This window comes from Ovis aries, chromosome 1, assembly GCF_016772045.2.
Source record: "Ovis aries strain OAR_USU_Benz2616 breed Rambouillet chromosome 1, ARS-UI_Ramb_v3.0, whole genome shotgun sequence".
NCBI classification, from domain to species: domain Eukaryota; kingdom Metazoa; phylum Chordata; class Mammalia; order Artiodactyla; family Bovidae; genus Ovis; species Ovis aries.
In genome coordinates this window covers 180669993-180686157 of record NC_056054.1, presented here as the reverse complement: position 1 = coordinate 180686157, position 16165 = coordinate 180669993, and the positions used below count along the sequence as shown (strand labels likewise).

Below are 16165 nucleotides of genomic sequence, written 5' to 3'. Positions count from 1 at the left end.
CAGCTACAAAATTGACAGGCTTGAATCCAGCCAGATCCTTCTCCAGAACAAGTTTTTTTTAAAAAAAATATCATTTATAGTTTTAGTATACATTTGCATTATTATTTTAAATTATAGGATAAATCTAAATATCTACCTTGCTGCAGGGCACATAGAAATCACTTGCATATTTTTTACTATAATAGTGCATTAAGATATTCAAGAATTGGAATCCCTTTAAAAGTAAGTATAATACTGAAGAGGCTTCCCCCGTGACTCAGCAGTAAAGAATCCGCCTGCAATGCAAGAGTGATACGAGTTGCCAGTTCTATCCCTGGGTTGGTAAGATCCCCTGGAGAAGGACATGACAACACACTCCAGTATTCTTGCCTATAGAATCCCATGGACAGAGGAGCCTGGTGGGCTGCAGTCCAGAAGGACACAGAGTCAGACACAACTGAAGCAACCTAGCATACTTGCATAATACTGAAATGCAAGAAGTCTTGGATTATATGGGGCTATGGAGTAGTATAGTTTAATTCCAACAAATTCTATAGTTGTGGCTTAGATTCTTTTAGGTTTTGGTTATATTCCTACAGTCTTTGAGCTGGAGTTTAAAAATGGTGGTGAAGAAAGAGGGTATTAGAGTTAGTTCTAATGAATAATTCTGCAATTTCTGTGATTTCCCAGAGGTGTGTTGGATTTAGCTTTTCGTAGAATCCATGACAGAGATGATTATTGGCTAAAAGAGGCATTTGCCTTTAATATTGTTTAATTGACTCTGAAGTCTTATGTCATTGTGGCATCATTTGGAAAAATTTTCCCCACTTGAAGTTTGTAAAGAAGTTCATATATATTTTCTTCCAGTGCTTGCTTTTTTTATTGTAATTTTTTTCCTACGCTGCTATACATACCTTTAGGTTTTCTACTCTATGTTGGGCTATCTATTCATATGCCATTATTGCTTTTTTAATTATAAAAATCTAGAACATGTTTTAATATATGAAGTGTTAACCTCCCACCTCACCCCCACCATTGCTCTTTTTGTCCGGGGTTTTTATGACTTTTCTTGCTTAGTTGTTTTTCTAAATGAACTTTATAATAAACTAGCAGACTTCAAGGGGAAAATAACCCTATTGGAATTATGATAAGTTCATGAATCAACATAGGGACAATTAATATCTCTATGAAGTTGAATCTCCATGTTTAAGAACCTGCTTTCCCCCTCCAATTATTAAATAACTTATGTGTCTTTCAAAAGTGTTATACAGTTTTCCTTATAAAGGTTTTAAATGTTTGCTGCTAAGGTTCGGTGTTCTATTCATTTGTTTATTTAATTGCGTGCCTTTTTTTTTTTTTTTTTGGGTGGGGGGGCTTCCCTAGTAGCTCAGATGGTAAAGAATCTCCTGCAGTGCAGGAGACCCGGGTTCAATCCCCTGGAGAAGGGAATGGCAACCCACTCCAGTATTCTTGCCTGGAAAATTCCATGGACAGTGGAGCCTGGCAGGCTACAGTCCATGGGATTGCAAAGAGCCAAGACATGACTCAGCAATGAACACTTTATTTTTTACATCCTTCCTATCCTAAACAGTTTTTTATAATATTTTTGTTTTGTTTGTTTGTTTGTTTCTGTATAGAAAGGCTATTTATTTTGTGTGTTAATTTTGCAAATTCCCACTTTGCAAAATTCTCTTAATTTTTGTGGTAGCCTGAGATGGGTTTGAGCTCCCATTCTAGCTCACTGCTTAGTAACTGTGAGACCATGGACAAGTTATTCTGAGCCATTTTACTCACCTATAAATTGCAGGTAAGAAAACCAAACTCCCACAATGATGGAGACTAAATGAGATCATATTGTAAAGCACCTAACATTTTGCCCAACACATAACAGGGACTCAATTACTGATGTCCATTGTTAATGTAATGTAATGTAATGTGATATGACAGTCTTCCCTGGTAGCTCAGTGATGAAGAATCTCCTGCAATGGAGGAGATGTGGATTCGATCCCTGGGTCAGGAAAATCCCCTGGAGAAGGAAATGACAACCCACTCCACTGTTATTGCTTGGGAGATCCATGGACAGAGGAGCCTGGCAGGAAATAGTTCATGGGGTCACAAAAGAGTGACTTAAACACAACTTAGCAACTAACAACAGCAGCCATTATGTTCTACCATAAGAAATTGGCAAGTTTATATTTTTTTAGTAAACAATGTGCTAACTTGTGAATGAGCTTGTGTGGCGTAGATATTGAACACAAATGAACTCATGATGGCATTAACGTATGTGGAATAATAGTGCTTGCCGGTCTATTATATAACACTTGTGAAACTGATGAAAAAAAAAGGTAATTGATAAAAATGTAGTCCCATGATTTTTAAGCTTTTACTTTAATAAAATGGTTGTAAACTTTGTGAATGTACTCTTTTAAGGCATCTGACACTGTTGTTAAAAAATGAGAATACCAGAATTTCAGGGTCATTATATTCCTACCTCATGGTTGTTGTGAGGGTGAAGTGAGATAATGCATTGAAATTATAGAACCATTATTAATAACTAATGCAAGTGCCTAGCTCATGGTAAGGGTTTGAAAATGGTAGTTTATTTTTTGTTACTATTTTATTATTACCTTTGCCAGTTCTCTACTCCCACGTATATTTCCCACCTCTATATATTCTTTTTTTTTTACTAGTAGTGTTGTTCTATGCTTAGAATAAATAAATATGTCTTACAATGGTCATTAACATAAACATAAAAGAATATATCTATAATTTGTCAACATTGAAATTAGCTAAGAGTGAAGTAAGACTCCATCACTGGAGCATAAAAGAACTTAAATTGCTGTCGATGAAATTTCTGAGGAGTTGCAAGGATAAAGAATAATTTCTCTCAAAGAATTATAGATATCTTTTGTCATAGGTTAGAGATGCCCAGAGTTCTTGTTTGGCACTCAGTATCATTACTCCTCCAAAGCCTCAGAATTCTCCTTTGTTCATTCATACATATGGAAAACAACAGAATCCCAGGTGGTATAAGATATACAAACAGCAAGATTACCTAGATGAACTGTTCCTATTCAAGAAGTCCAGTAGGCTAGTCGGACAGGAAACAATTAGCTTGTATGCACGGACTTTGAGGGCAGATTATTAGGTTTGAATTCCTGCTCTGAAGCTTAGTTCAGTTCAGTTCAGTTCAGTCACTCAGTCATGTCTGACGCTTTGCACTCCCAAGGACTGCAGCACGCCAGGCCTCCCTGTCCATCACCAACTCCTGGAGTTTACTCAAACTCATGTCCATTGAGTCGGTGATGCCATCCAACTATCTGATCCTCTGTCGTCCCCTTTTCCTCGTGCCCTCAATCTTTCCCAGCATCAGGGTCTTTTCAAATGAGTCAGTTCTTCCCATCAGGTGGCCAGAGTATTGGAGTTCCAGATTCAGCATTAGTCCTTCCAATGAATATTCAGGACTGATTTCCTTTAGGATGGACTGGTTGGATCTCCTTGCAGTCCAAGGGACTCTCAAGAGTCTTCTCCAACACCACAGTTTAAAAGCATCAGTTCTTCAGACTCACCTTTCTTTATAGTCCAACTCACATCCATACATGACTACTGGAAAAACCATAGCTTTGACTAGATGGACCTTTGTTGGTAAAGTAATGTCTCTGCTTTTTAATATGCTGCCTAGGTTGGTAATAGCTTTTCTTCTGAGGAGCGAGCGTCTTTTAATTTCATGGCTGCAGTCACCATCTGCAGTGATTTTGGAGCCCCCCAAAATAAAGTCTGTCACTGTTTCCACTGTTTCCCCATCTATTTGCCATGAAGTGATGGGGCCAGATGTTAAGATCTTAGTTTTCTGAATGTTGAGCTTTAAGCCAAATTTTCACTCTCCTCTTTCACTTTCCTCAAGAGGCTCTTTAGTTCTTTTTCACTTTCTGCCATAAGGGTGATGTTATCTGCATATCTGAGGTTTTTGATGTTTCTCCTGGCAATCTTGATTTCAGCTTGTGCTTCCTCCAGCCCAGCATTTCTCATGATGTACTCTGCATATAAGTTAAATAAGCAGGGTGACAAAATACAGCTTTGATGTACTCCTTTTCCTATTTGGAACTAGTGTGTTGTTCCACGTCCAGCTCTAACTGTTGTTTCCTGACCTGAATACAGATTTCTCAAGAGGCAGGTAAGGTGGTCTGATATTCCCATCTTCTGAAGAATTTTCCAGAGTTGTTGTGGTCCACCGAGTCAAAGGCTTTGTCATAGTCAATAAAGCAGATGTTTTTCTGGAACTCTATTGCTTTTTTGATGATCCAGCAGATGTTGGCAGTTTGATCTGTAGTTCCTCTGCCTTTTCTAAATCCAGCTTGAATATCTGGAAGTTCACATTTCACATATTGTTGAAGCCTGGCTTGGAGAATTTTGAGCGTTATTTTCCTAGAGTGAGATGAGTGCAATTGTGTGGTATTTTGAGCATTCTTTGGCATTGCCTTTCTTTGGGATTGGAGTGAAAAGTGATTTTTTCCAGTCCTGTGGCCACTGCTGAGTTTTCCAAATTTGATGGGATATTGAGTGCAGCAGTTTCACAGCATCATCTTTCAGGATTTGAAATAGTGCGTAACTTTAAGTGAGTTATTTAGCCTATCTGTGTTTCAGTTTCCTTATCTACAAAATGAAGCTGAAAATAGAACCTACTATATAGGACTGTCCCAAGGATTAAGTGATGGGGTTCATGTACATTGTATAGACCAATAATATATTAAGCTCTCAATAAACATTTCTTTACCTGCTGAGCCACAAGGGAGCCCAGGAATACTGGAATCGGTAGCCTATCCCTTCTACAGTGGATCTTCCCAACCCAAGAATCAAACCCGGGTCTTCTGCATTGTAGGCAGATTCTTTATCAACTGAGCTATCAGGGAAGCCCTGATAAACATTGGTTTAAATTAATTATTAGAGAAAGCAGAATAAAATTAATGCTGGAAAACAATAAAAATGAAGTATTAATGAACAAAAAAATACAGTATTATAGAGGATGGTAATACTGATTTTTTTCTTTCTATGGCTGGGGGCAATGGAATTAGGGGAGTTCTCTTGGATGAAGTGATGTTTAAACTAAAACCTTGAAACATAATTTCTGTAGGGCGAGAGAAAGTGGAGGGGTAGGAGTGAGCTGATTTCTAGCCTAGGTGGACAGTCTAAGCAATGATTTAAAGGTGGTAGAGAAGTAAAAGTAAAAACTTCTTGGACTTTGGAATCAGAAAGACTGCTATCTGAAGCCCAGATTTACTCCTTATTAGCAGTGTAGCCCTGGGCAACACAGGGTCTATTTGATTTCTTCCCCTCTGAGATGTGATCTGGTAACTCTGTCTAGACAGTAAGTTATAGTGATTATGGGGCTGTCCTTGTCATGTGCTGCCTGTTGTCCAATGTCTATAAAGTATTTTGTCCAGTTTTTAGTTGTTTAATGCAAGAGGTTAACTCCTGTGTTGCTTCCATCATTTTCAGAAGCAGAGGACCAAGATATGACTTTCCCTTTTCTCCTCGTTGAGTTTGGGCGTTATCTAATTTTGTTAGCACCCTAGTGTTAGTCACCTTTGTTGTGCTCACTTCGTTGCATTACAATGTTTAGGTCACTTATCTGACTTTTCATTGCACTGGCTTCTTTGAAAATGGGGACTGTGTCTGGTTCACGTTTATTCCTACTACCAACCCCCTGCTATGGAGTCCGGAACATAGCAAGCTGTTACTGAATATCTTTTACATTCAGTATAATTACCATGAGTTGCAGTTTAATGCTATACTGTGAAAGACTGAATGTTATGCTAGAGTTTGGGCTTTATTAGGTAAACCACCCAAGGTTTTTAAGGAGGTAAGGGAAATTCCTTGAGCCTTTATTTTTACGGAAGGTAATTCTGGAAGCATAAAGATGGATGACAGAGATTAGAGGATGAAAATACTTACATTACTTAGGATTCTAGATAGTACAGTGGGAGTAGAAAGAACATTGACAGGATCTGGTGATTGTTTGAATGGGTGCTGCTAAAAGGAGTGGTGAGAAAGTGATGACTTAGGTTTTCAAAATGGTTGATCAAATCCTTTAGGATGAAATATTATGTTCTTCTGTCTTCTTTGATACCTAAATTAAGGATTTTAGTATAAAGATTTGAGAGCAAAAATTCACAATGCAAAGAAGTAATTAATGGTGGGGATTTAAATTATTTTTACTAGAATAAAGCTTGAATTTGAAATTTTTATAATTCTTAAAGGAAATCAATTGGGGGTCTTATTTTTTTATGTAGTAATATTCCATTGTACTCCAAATATCATTGTCTCTCTTTACATATATTTTCCCTCATTATAATCTCTTTTCTTTGGAAACTATATCTATGTGTGTATATATTTCTCTTTCCTTGTTAGGTTTTAGGTTTTTCTGAAAGATTGCTTCTTTTAGTCTTTAGAGTATGTTGGTGTTGGACTCAGAAATTCATTTTGTGCAGTTGTGTGGGATAGTACCTGTAGAAGAACTGAGGGTAAGAATTAATTTTTCTCAAAAATATTTCAAAGTTTCTTTTGTAGTATCAATTTTCAGCCAAACTGTCTTCTCTTTTTGAGAGAAGTTAGAAGAGCTACTGAGAGTGTTGGAAACTGGTAGAAATGGGGGGAACAAGAAACATTAGAACAATTATGGAAACCCTCCAATGCCAAATATTTAGGTATTAAATATAATCATAGCTATTTGAAAAGTTAAAACACTTATAACAAGAACTTGTTTACAGTAGTCTGAAGGACATTAATTAGAACTAATGGATTGAAAATGTGGAAAGAAAATTTTTCTCCCAGAGACTTCTATTCATTCAATCCTGTAAGGAAGTAATGCTTCTTATAAAGTGTGATCTAACCTGAGAAGAATGATGCAATGCTTGAATCAACAATAGCATCCTGACAAGGTAGGGGAATATTTTTAATTTTGCATTCCATTTCTCATTTTAGTTTCTGCTGTAAACTATGTGTTACTCCTGTTATAGAGAAAGACACACACGGTGACTACCATGTATTGAGTCACTCTTTGTGCTGATAACTGAACTATGAGGTAAATATTATCTCCCTCTTCACAATAGTTTCATAAGGCAGATATTATTTACATATTATCAATGAAGAATCTAAGGCAAAATTAGATTAAACAACTTCCATAAAGCTACATATCTAGTTATAGCAAGTTATTTGGAATCAGTGGTATAATAGGTAAAAAGAGATGGTTAAATCTAATGTGTATTCTGTTATGTGCAGTGAAAGGAGTTTTCACTTTTCATCCAGTAGATAGAGGAAGATGATCTGTTTTGGAATAGGAGTCGAAAAGAGCTAAGGAACGCGGGCAAGTGTTTGTGTTTCTGACTGGTCGGAGTTAGTGTATCCATGAATGCTGATGCCTCACTGTGGCGTGTCTCTACAAAATTCTAGGTGCTGCTTTCGGCACTACTTTGTACAGTGATGTCCAGGGCAACTCAAAACTGCATTATGCCTTGCTGAGGCCAGTTGAGGAGCCAGGAGCAATGGTGACTGCAGGGAAGTTTTTTTGTTTGTTTGTTTTTTTTTATAACTCTTAACTGTGTTTGGTACATCTTTTGTGGGGCAGACTTACTCCATGAAACTATTCCAGGCCATTAGAGCACCTTGGACCCAACACCATGCATTGAAAGTCAAATCAGTTTCAACTCTGATCTAGTCTCAGAGTCTATGGTCCTAATCAGTGTTTTATTGTGTATAATAAGCATATTATTTAGTTACTTGCATCAGTTTCTGAAAAACACAACACTTATCCCTAGATACAGTTTTAAATGCCCAAGTGATTTTGAGTACCAGCCCTGAAGAAAAAAAAAATCAATTATATAAAATGATCTCTCACTATAAATGGGGAACCACAATAACATATAATCAATTAGAATTTATTGGTTTCTTTTAATGGCAAGAATATTCACACCTGGGTGAATTTTAGTGATTAAAAAACCCAGTCTCTTCTAAGTTCCGCTGTAAAGAAGTCTAGTTATTTGCCTTAGTTTCAAAAGAATAATTCCTTAAGTATTTCAAAATGTCCGACTGACTGCCCCAGCTATTCTCTTTAGAAGCTTCTTTCTCATCCTCATGGCACATCCCTCTGGCATGCATGACCAGCTGCAAGCTAAACCCTGTGGAATAAGAATTCTTTCATCCCTTTGTGTGATGTGTTTCATTTTCGGAGTTTGGATGATCCTCTTCGGCAGCAGAGGCAGGCATTGTTAGTTTCAATAGGCGGCCTGGATGCGCAAGAACAGTCATCATAGAGACAGGCTCTCAGGGTCTGTCCCTTCGTGCCATGGTGTTGTGTTAGATCACTTTCCCCTGCTGGATTAATGGCCAGAGAAAAAGGAAGACAAACTGTACCCAAATCAATCCAATTAAAGTACTTGAACTTTACTGATGTGCATCCTATTGTTTTCTCAACTTCCTAACCTATGGTTAATTTCTCCAGCCTGTAGAAAGGAATCACATAAATAAGAGAATTATCTCAAATTTGCAATTTTCTTTAGTTTGAAAAGGCTTCAACATTTTGTTCTATAAGATGAAATAATAATGTGTGTTTTGTATAGCTGAACTTTTTGGGGGTTTGATCTTTCTATCTCTCCTCATATTTTCACTAAAATTACTGCCAGAACTTATTATATGAAACTGCTCAGCCTTTAACATTTTATCTCTGTTCACAGTCTGCACTGCAACATCAGTTCATTCTGGGCATTTTGGCTTTCTTGAATCTCCAACTGATTCCCTCTCTCATGACTGGTGATATCCTTTCCAGGTTAATCGAGTATTCTCCACTTGTGCTCTGTCATCCATGCCACTTTAAGGAGGAAGGTAATTTGGGCTTTGGGCTCTCAGCCCCATCATTTGTGAAATGACCTCCCTGACTCTATGTTCAAAGTACAAGGTAGGATTCCTAGTAATAGTATATTATATATGTATGATGACTGATAGTTTGTAAAGTGTTTTCATATATTTTATTTTATGTAATTCTGACCATAGTTCTTGAGATGGAGAGAGCAAGTATTGTTGTCTCCTTTTTTAAATAAGGAAAGTATAATTCAGAGAGGAGAAGTGAATTATTCCACATCAAATAAGGAATAACAGGTTGAACCTGAACTTTAAATTTAGAGCTTTTACCACATAAAGTGATGGTTTCCTCTGGTAGGGACATTCTTAAAGTCTGAGTTTCTTCATTTATTAATTATATGTTTTTATGTGTATGAGTTTATATGTACATACTCCCACACGTAGGGAACAGGTTTTGTTATACTTTATTGAGCTTAGGATAGAATTTTATGACTTTAGTTTTTATCAGTGAAGTAGTCTCCCAGTATTTCTGTTTAAGAAACATAAGAAGGAATGTATTAACTTCCTAGTATAGAATTTTGGTATTATTATAAACCCCCTATAAAATGTGATTATATTTTTCCATTGTAAATCCATTCTGCCAGAAACCTAATATACTTATTAAATAGTATTCTTTGTGATTAGGGAAGGTATGAATCTAGTAGAAGCCCTCCTGGCCAATCCCTACTTTAGGCTGATAGGAAACTCTGAAATACGGTGTATTTCTGTCTCCCTGTTTACTTGCTGTTATGCTTACTTAGAGTCGTTTGTGTTTGTTTTTAAATTTGTTTGTGCCAATTGAATGTGCAATTGTAATTTAATTATGCAAACTGGTGAAATATGAGTAAAAAAAGTATAAATGTCTATTGGTATTATGAAATTTAAGTTGCCTGGTTTGGAAAGACTTTTTAAAGGTGAATCACTACAACAAATTAGTGTGGGTAGACAACAGTGAAAGATCTCCTAAGGCAAGGATAGCGGATGAATGTAAAAATTTGGAAGGGTCCTGCATTCAACTTGCTTTGCAAGTCTCTTTAAGCACTCACTGCCATTAAATAAACCAAAATCTTTAAACTCTCACTGACATTACATAAATGCTACATTGTGGAACAGTCTGAGTAAGGAGAATAATATGACTTAGGAGATGAAGAGTCGATGACAGCCTTTGATCTTACATAAAAGATTGGTCAATCAGTGTAAATTTTACGTTTTAACTTTAAAGGAATGAAATATCTTAAAAACAACTTTCCCCCTGTTTTTCTTGTCCTGTTTAAAAAATGAAGATAAAAATGATTTTACCTGACATGGAAGTTTTTTGAATGTGTGAGGATTAAATGAGATGATACATGCAGAGTACAGAGCACCTAGAACAATGCCTGGCACAGGTACTGAAAACATTAACCATCATTGTCATCATCAGTATCATTTCCTCTCCCCACCTCCTCCTTCTCATCCTCTGAGTTTATTTGCTGAGGGGCTTACATATACCGATATTAAAAAAAATAATCTTCTAGATCACAACAGCCAGCTATTGGAATATTATGTTTGGGTTGGCAGTGAAACTGTCCATTTCCTAAGCCCACCCCACCCTACTCTTTCTTTCAGATTTATGAGAAGAGGAAGTATAACTATAACTCATTTATTCCCAGGAACTGCTGAGACCTGAAATTGTAGGTGAAACGTAAGTGAGTGGGTTAGATGCAGTCTCAGCTGAAGACTGTCAGAAGGATTGAAACATGGAGAGTTTCAGGTGTATTGGTGGAGGTGTGTGTGGTGCTTACATGGCATCTACCCACACTGAGCCTAGATCCAGTCAAGATGCTTTTCCGCATTTGTTGTTGTTCAGTGGCAAAATCATATCCGACTCTTTGCAACCCTGTGGACTGCAGCATGCCAGGCTTCCTTGTCCTTCCCCATCTCCTGGATCTAGTCAAGATGTTTCTTTACAGAGTTCTCTCACAATTGTAAATAGAGAACAAGGAAAAGAAAAAAGAAATCTTGAGCAAAAAAACCCTGGTAGCTAAATGGGAATAAGGATAAGCATTGTACTGTATGCCTTCAATTCCTAAATGCTTCTGCTCACCAGCAGGTTACAGGTCTTTATTAAGGATTCCACATTTAGAAACTGCTTTTAGGAGGAGAATCTTCTAAGTGCTGACACACACATTTTCATATCATTTCACATCCTGTTGTCCTGTGTAAGAATGTGCTCTTCATAGAAAAAAGACCCAAACTCTAGGAGCAGAGATGTTACCAGCAATGCTGATAGTGTCCTCCAGGGTTTGGATGTTAGTGGCTCAGTGGTAAAGAATCCTCCAGCAGTGCAGAAGCTGCAGGAGATGTGGGTCCTTTCCCTGGGTTAGGAAGATCGCCTGGAGGAGGGCATGTCAGCCCACTCCAGTAGTCCTACCTAGAGAATCCCATGGACAGAGCAGCCTGGTGGGCTACAGACCATAGGGTTGCAAAGAGGTGGATATGACTGAAGTGATTTAGCATACACACAATATAATGGTTGACTCAGTGCTGGTGGCATTGGAATGAATGTGCTGTCAATGGGTTCTTTTTAATTACTACTATTCATAGAAGTGTTGTTATTTACCTTCTATAGATGGCTTGCATGACACTTCCATAATTTTAAAAGCTAAAGCAAATAGGTAGCCAAGGGGAATGTAAGACATTTTCCAAAGTTGAGAAACAATTTTTAAATGGTATAATCTGAAGTTTATTAAGTACCACTTTGTGTCCTTAAACAATAGAGGTATCACTGTTGGTCACTTTCTATGCCTATTGTGGAATTAGGTCTATTTCATTTTCATATTGTAGTCCATCCTTACTGGTCATAAAACCTTTGAATAGAAGAAATCTTGTCTTTCTGCTTCATGACTCTTTATATCATTGGGATTACTTCAGTTTATACAACATACATTTTCCTTGTTGTTGATGTTCAGTTATTTAGCTGTGTCTGACTCTTTGCAGCTCCAAGTATTGCAGCATGGCAGGCTCCTCTGTCTTCTGCTGTCTCCCAGAGTTTGCTCAAATTCATGTCTGTTGAGTCGGTGTTGCCCCGAACCATCTCATCCTCTGTTGTCCCCTTCTTTTTTTGCCTTCAATCTTTGCCAGCATTGGGGTCTTTTCCAATGAGTTGGCTCTTTATATCAGGTGACCACAGTATTGGAGCTTCAGCATCAGTCCTTCCAATGAATATTCAGGGTTGATTTCCTTTAGAATTGACTGGTTTGATCTCTGTGCTGTCCAAGGAACTCTCAAGAGTCTTCTCCAACACCGCAGTTCAAAAGCATCAATTCTTTGGTGCTCAGCCTTCTTTATGGGCCAATTCTCACATCCATTGATGACTCCTGGTAAGACCATAGCTTTGACTATACAGACCTTTGTCAGCTAAGTGATGTCTCTGCTTTTTAATGTACTGTCTAGGTTTGTCATAGCTTTCCTTCCAAGGAACATTTTGCATTTTTCTACCCTAGTTATATTAAAATCTCTCCTCTACTCTGTCTTTCCTGTGCTCTTGTTTCAATCATTGTGTGTGCGGGTGTGCTCAGTCGCTTCAGTCATGTTCGGCTCTTTGCGACCCCATGGTCTGCAGCTTGCCAGGCTCCTCTGTCCCTGTGATTCTCCAGGCAAGAATACTGGAGTGGGTTGCCATGTCCTCCTCCAGGAGATCTTCCCAACCCAGGGATTGAACCCGTGTCTCCTGCAACTCCTGCAGTGCAGGCGGGTTCTTTACCCACTGAGCCACCTGGGAAGCCCTTCAATCATCATATATCCTATCAATTTCGACTGTTCTCAGCCTTTTGCCCAGGAGTGTGTCTTCACATATTTTTCTTTGCTCTTCCATATGTCAGCATTTGTTAACATTATTAGCCTATACTTTTATTTCTTAGTTGTTGATTTAAATTTCATCCCTTTTTTTTTCTTTAGCTACACCATTTCCATAGTCATTTTAGGTGAGGACAGCAGTGGAATTTATAAAAACTAGATAGCATCCCAGAAAATACCCATCTTTATTCTGAAATATGATATGCTTGGTATTCAGACTTCTCCCTAGTGAGAATCTACACATTATACCTTTTTGTTATATAAGATATTTTTAAGCTGATGGGATTCAAGATAATTTCTTTTTTTCAGAGGAAATTCCTATTATTCAACCTGATATTTAGAATCTTTTGCTAAGGACCTTTACAGAAATAGAAAAGATAGTCTCAGTTTGAATATGTTCACAGTGCTCTGTTTTGACTCATATCCCTTGGGCCTGCTCCTTGATTTCTTAAAAATTATATTTATTTTATTTTTTTTCAGTTTTATTGAGATATAATTGACATACAGCATTGTATACATTTAAGGTGTGTAGCATGATGATTTGATTTACATACACCATGAAATCATTGATATAGTAACTTTGGTAAATATTCATCATCTCATATCAATGTAAAATAAAAGAAAAAGAAAAAAATTTTTTCCATGCGATGAGACCTCAGGATTTACTCTTAGTTTCATATATAACATAAAGCAGTATTATTTATCTTGATTGTGTTGTATATTATATCCCTAGTACTTATTTATATTTTATCTTTTGATCACCTTCTTCCAATTCCCTTCCCTTCCACCCCCTGCTTCTAGTGATTACAGATCTGATTTCTTTTTCTATGAGATTATTTGTCTTAATTTTTATCTTTTTTTTTTTGGAAGTATAATCAACCTACAACATTGCTACTACACAACATAGTGATTTGATATTTCTATACATTACAAAATGATCACTATGATTAGTCTAGCTACCATCTGTCACTACTGTAAACTATTACATTATTATTTACTATATTCCTCATGCTGTATATTTCTTTCCCGTGGCTCATTTATTTTGTAACTGAAAGTCTGCACCTTTTAATATCTTTCCTCCTTTCCTCCCTCCCTGGCAACAACCTGTTTAGCGCTCTCTGTATTTGTGACTCTGTTTCCGTTCTGTTATGTTTGTTCATTTGTTTATTTTTTCTTTCAAATTCCACATATGAGTGAAATCATACAATATTTGTCATTTTCAGATTTATTTCACTTAGCGTAATACCTTTTAGATTTATCTATGTTGTCACAAATGGCAAGATTTTATTTTTTTATGTCTTGGTATGGACAGAGAACAACAGACTGGTTCTAAATAGGAAAAGGAGTATGTCAAGCCTGTATATTGTCACCCTGCTTATTTAACTTATATGCAGAGTACATCATGAGAGATGCTGGGCTGGATGAAGCACAAGCTGGAATCAAGATTGCCGGGAGAAATATCAATAACCTCAGATATGCAGATGACACCACCCTTATGGCAGAAAGTGAAGAGGAACTAAAAAGCCTCTTGATGAAAGTGAAAGAGGAAAGTGAAAAAGTTGGCTTAAAGCTCAACATTCAGAAAACGAAGATCATGGCATCTGGTCCCATCACTTTATGGCAAATAGATGGGCAAACAGTGGAAACAGTTATGTTTTTGGGCTCCAAAATCACTGCAGATTTTGACTTCAGCCATGAAATTAAAAGACACTTACTCCTTGGAAGGAAAGTTATGACCAACCTAGACAGCATATTCAAAAGCAGAGACATTACTTTGCCAACAAAGGTCCGTCTAGTCAAGGCTATGGTTTTTCCAGTAGTCATGTATGGATATGAGAGTTGGACTGTGAAGAAAGCTGAGCGCCAAAGAATTGATGCTTTTGAACTGTGGTGTTGGAGAAGACTCTTGAGAGTCCCTTGGACTGCAAGGAGATCCAACCAGTCCATTCTAAACGAGGTCGGTCCTGGGATTTCTTTGGAAGGAATGATGCTAGAGCTGAAACTCCAGTACTTAGGCCACTTCATGTGAAGAGTTGACTCATTGGAAAAGACTCTGATGCTGGGAGGGATTAGGGGCAGGAGAAGAAGGGGACGAGATGGCTGGATGGCATCACCAACTCGATGGACATGAGTTTGAGTAAGCTTTGGAAGTTGGTGATGGACAGGGAGGCCTGGTGTGCTGCAATTCATAGGGTCGCAAAGAGTCGGACACGACTGAGCGACTGAACTGAACTGAACTGAACTGAAGGTAGATGAAGGAATTAGTAGAATGGAGAAAGCTAAATACAAGTGCCTGGAGGGTATTGTGCCAAGGAAAATGCAAGCCAGTTCATGCTCCAGAACTGGCTTAAGAATTGGAGGCAGTACTTCCTCTGGAAGACAATGGCTGAAGTAAAAATATAATTAATATACTCAGATAGATAGAAGATAGTACTTCTATGAAACATGACAGAATAATATAAGAAATGAATAATCAGAGAATAAGCACTCAGCTGTAATACCTTTTACAGGATTGAAATTTTCAGAGCAGAAAGTCAAATGGATAACAGGAGAGCAGATAAAATCAGAATGTCTCACAAACAAAACCCTGATTAATAACAGTTTTAGAAGATGGGGGAAAGCAGAGAAAGTGATAGGGAAGAGATTAGCATGAGATTATATCAGAATTTTTTTTTTCAAACTGAACAACAAACATTTCTACTTTGAAAGGATTTACTGGGTGCCCATAAAAAGTGTAAAGGAGAAAATATTTTTTTTCTTTTTATCATTTTATCATATGTGAGATGATGAATGTTAGGTAAGCCTATTGCCATAATCATTTCACAGTATATGTAAATCAAACCACCACTCTGTATGCCTTAAACTTATACTGTGACATGTTAATTATTTCTTCATAAAACTGGAAAAAATGTGAAGTAGATCTATGCCAAGATATATAACTGGAAAATCTCAAACTACCAGTGGTTTATAGATGATGATAGACACTTTTAGAGAGAAAATAGAAACCCTATGGACACACTGGTTCAAGAATCAGGATGGTATCTAATTTCTTAATGTTACCATTCAAAGCTAGAAGATGTGGCTTTAAAGTTCTGAGGCCGAATTACTTTAAATTTGGAATTCTGTACTTAGTCAAACTGTTAATCAGGTGTGAAGGTAGAAAGAAAGACATTTTTAGGTGCATGATCTTCAAAATTTACCTTCCAAGGTTACTTTCTCAGGCATCTTTTGGTGGCTATGCTGTATCCAAATGAAGAAAAACTGGGGAGAGAGAAGAAGGAGAGGATTCAGGAAATAAGTGATGAGAATGAGATGAGAAAGGTGAAGAGAAGTTCCTGGATAACAACTGTGCATTGTTCTTAAGAATCATCTGTCCTTAATTGAGCCAGGAAGGTAGAAAACTCTAGCAAGGGATGTGTTCAGAAGGAAGATTTGGAATTAGCAGAATGCTTCATGTTGA

General features: G+C 37.3%; 1 protein-coding gene across 50 annotated transcripts in view; it reads left to right on the top strand.

Annotated features, from left to right (window-relative positions):
* ZBTB20 (zinc finger and BTB domain containing 20) overlaps positions 1–16165 on the top strand; it is an 863472-nt gene that overhangs the window by 72399 nt on the left and 774908 nt on the right. For 29 of the 50 annotated variants that reach the window (XM_060418135.1, XM_042233461.1, XM_060417979.1 and 26 more), the window contains exon 2: positions 8801–8929. The exons of 13 other annotated variants lie outside the window; for them this stretch is intronic. The gene's annotated coding sequence lies outside the window, so the exon portion shown is untranslated. The remainder of the gene's footprint in view (positions 1–8800; positions 8930–16165) is intronic. 8 more of the 50 variants (XM_060418128.1, XM_060418013.1, XM_060418143.1 and 5 more) reach the window with 1 other exon arrangement.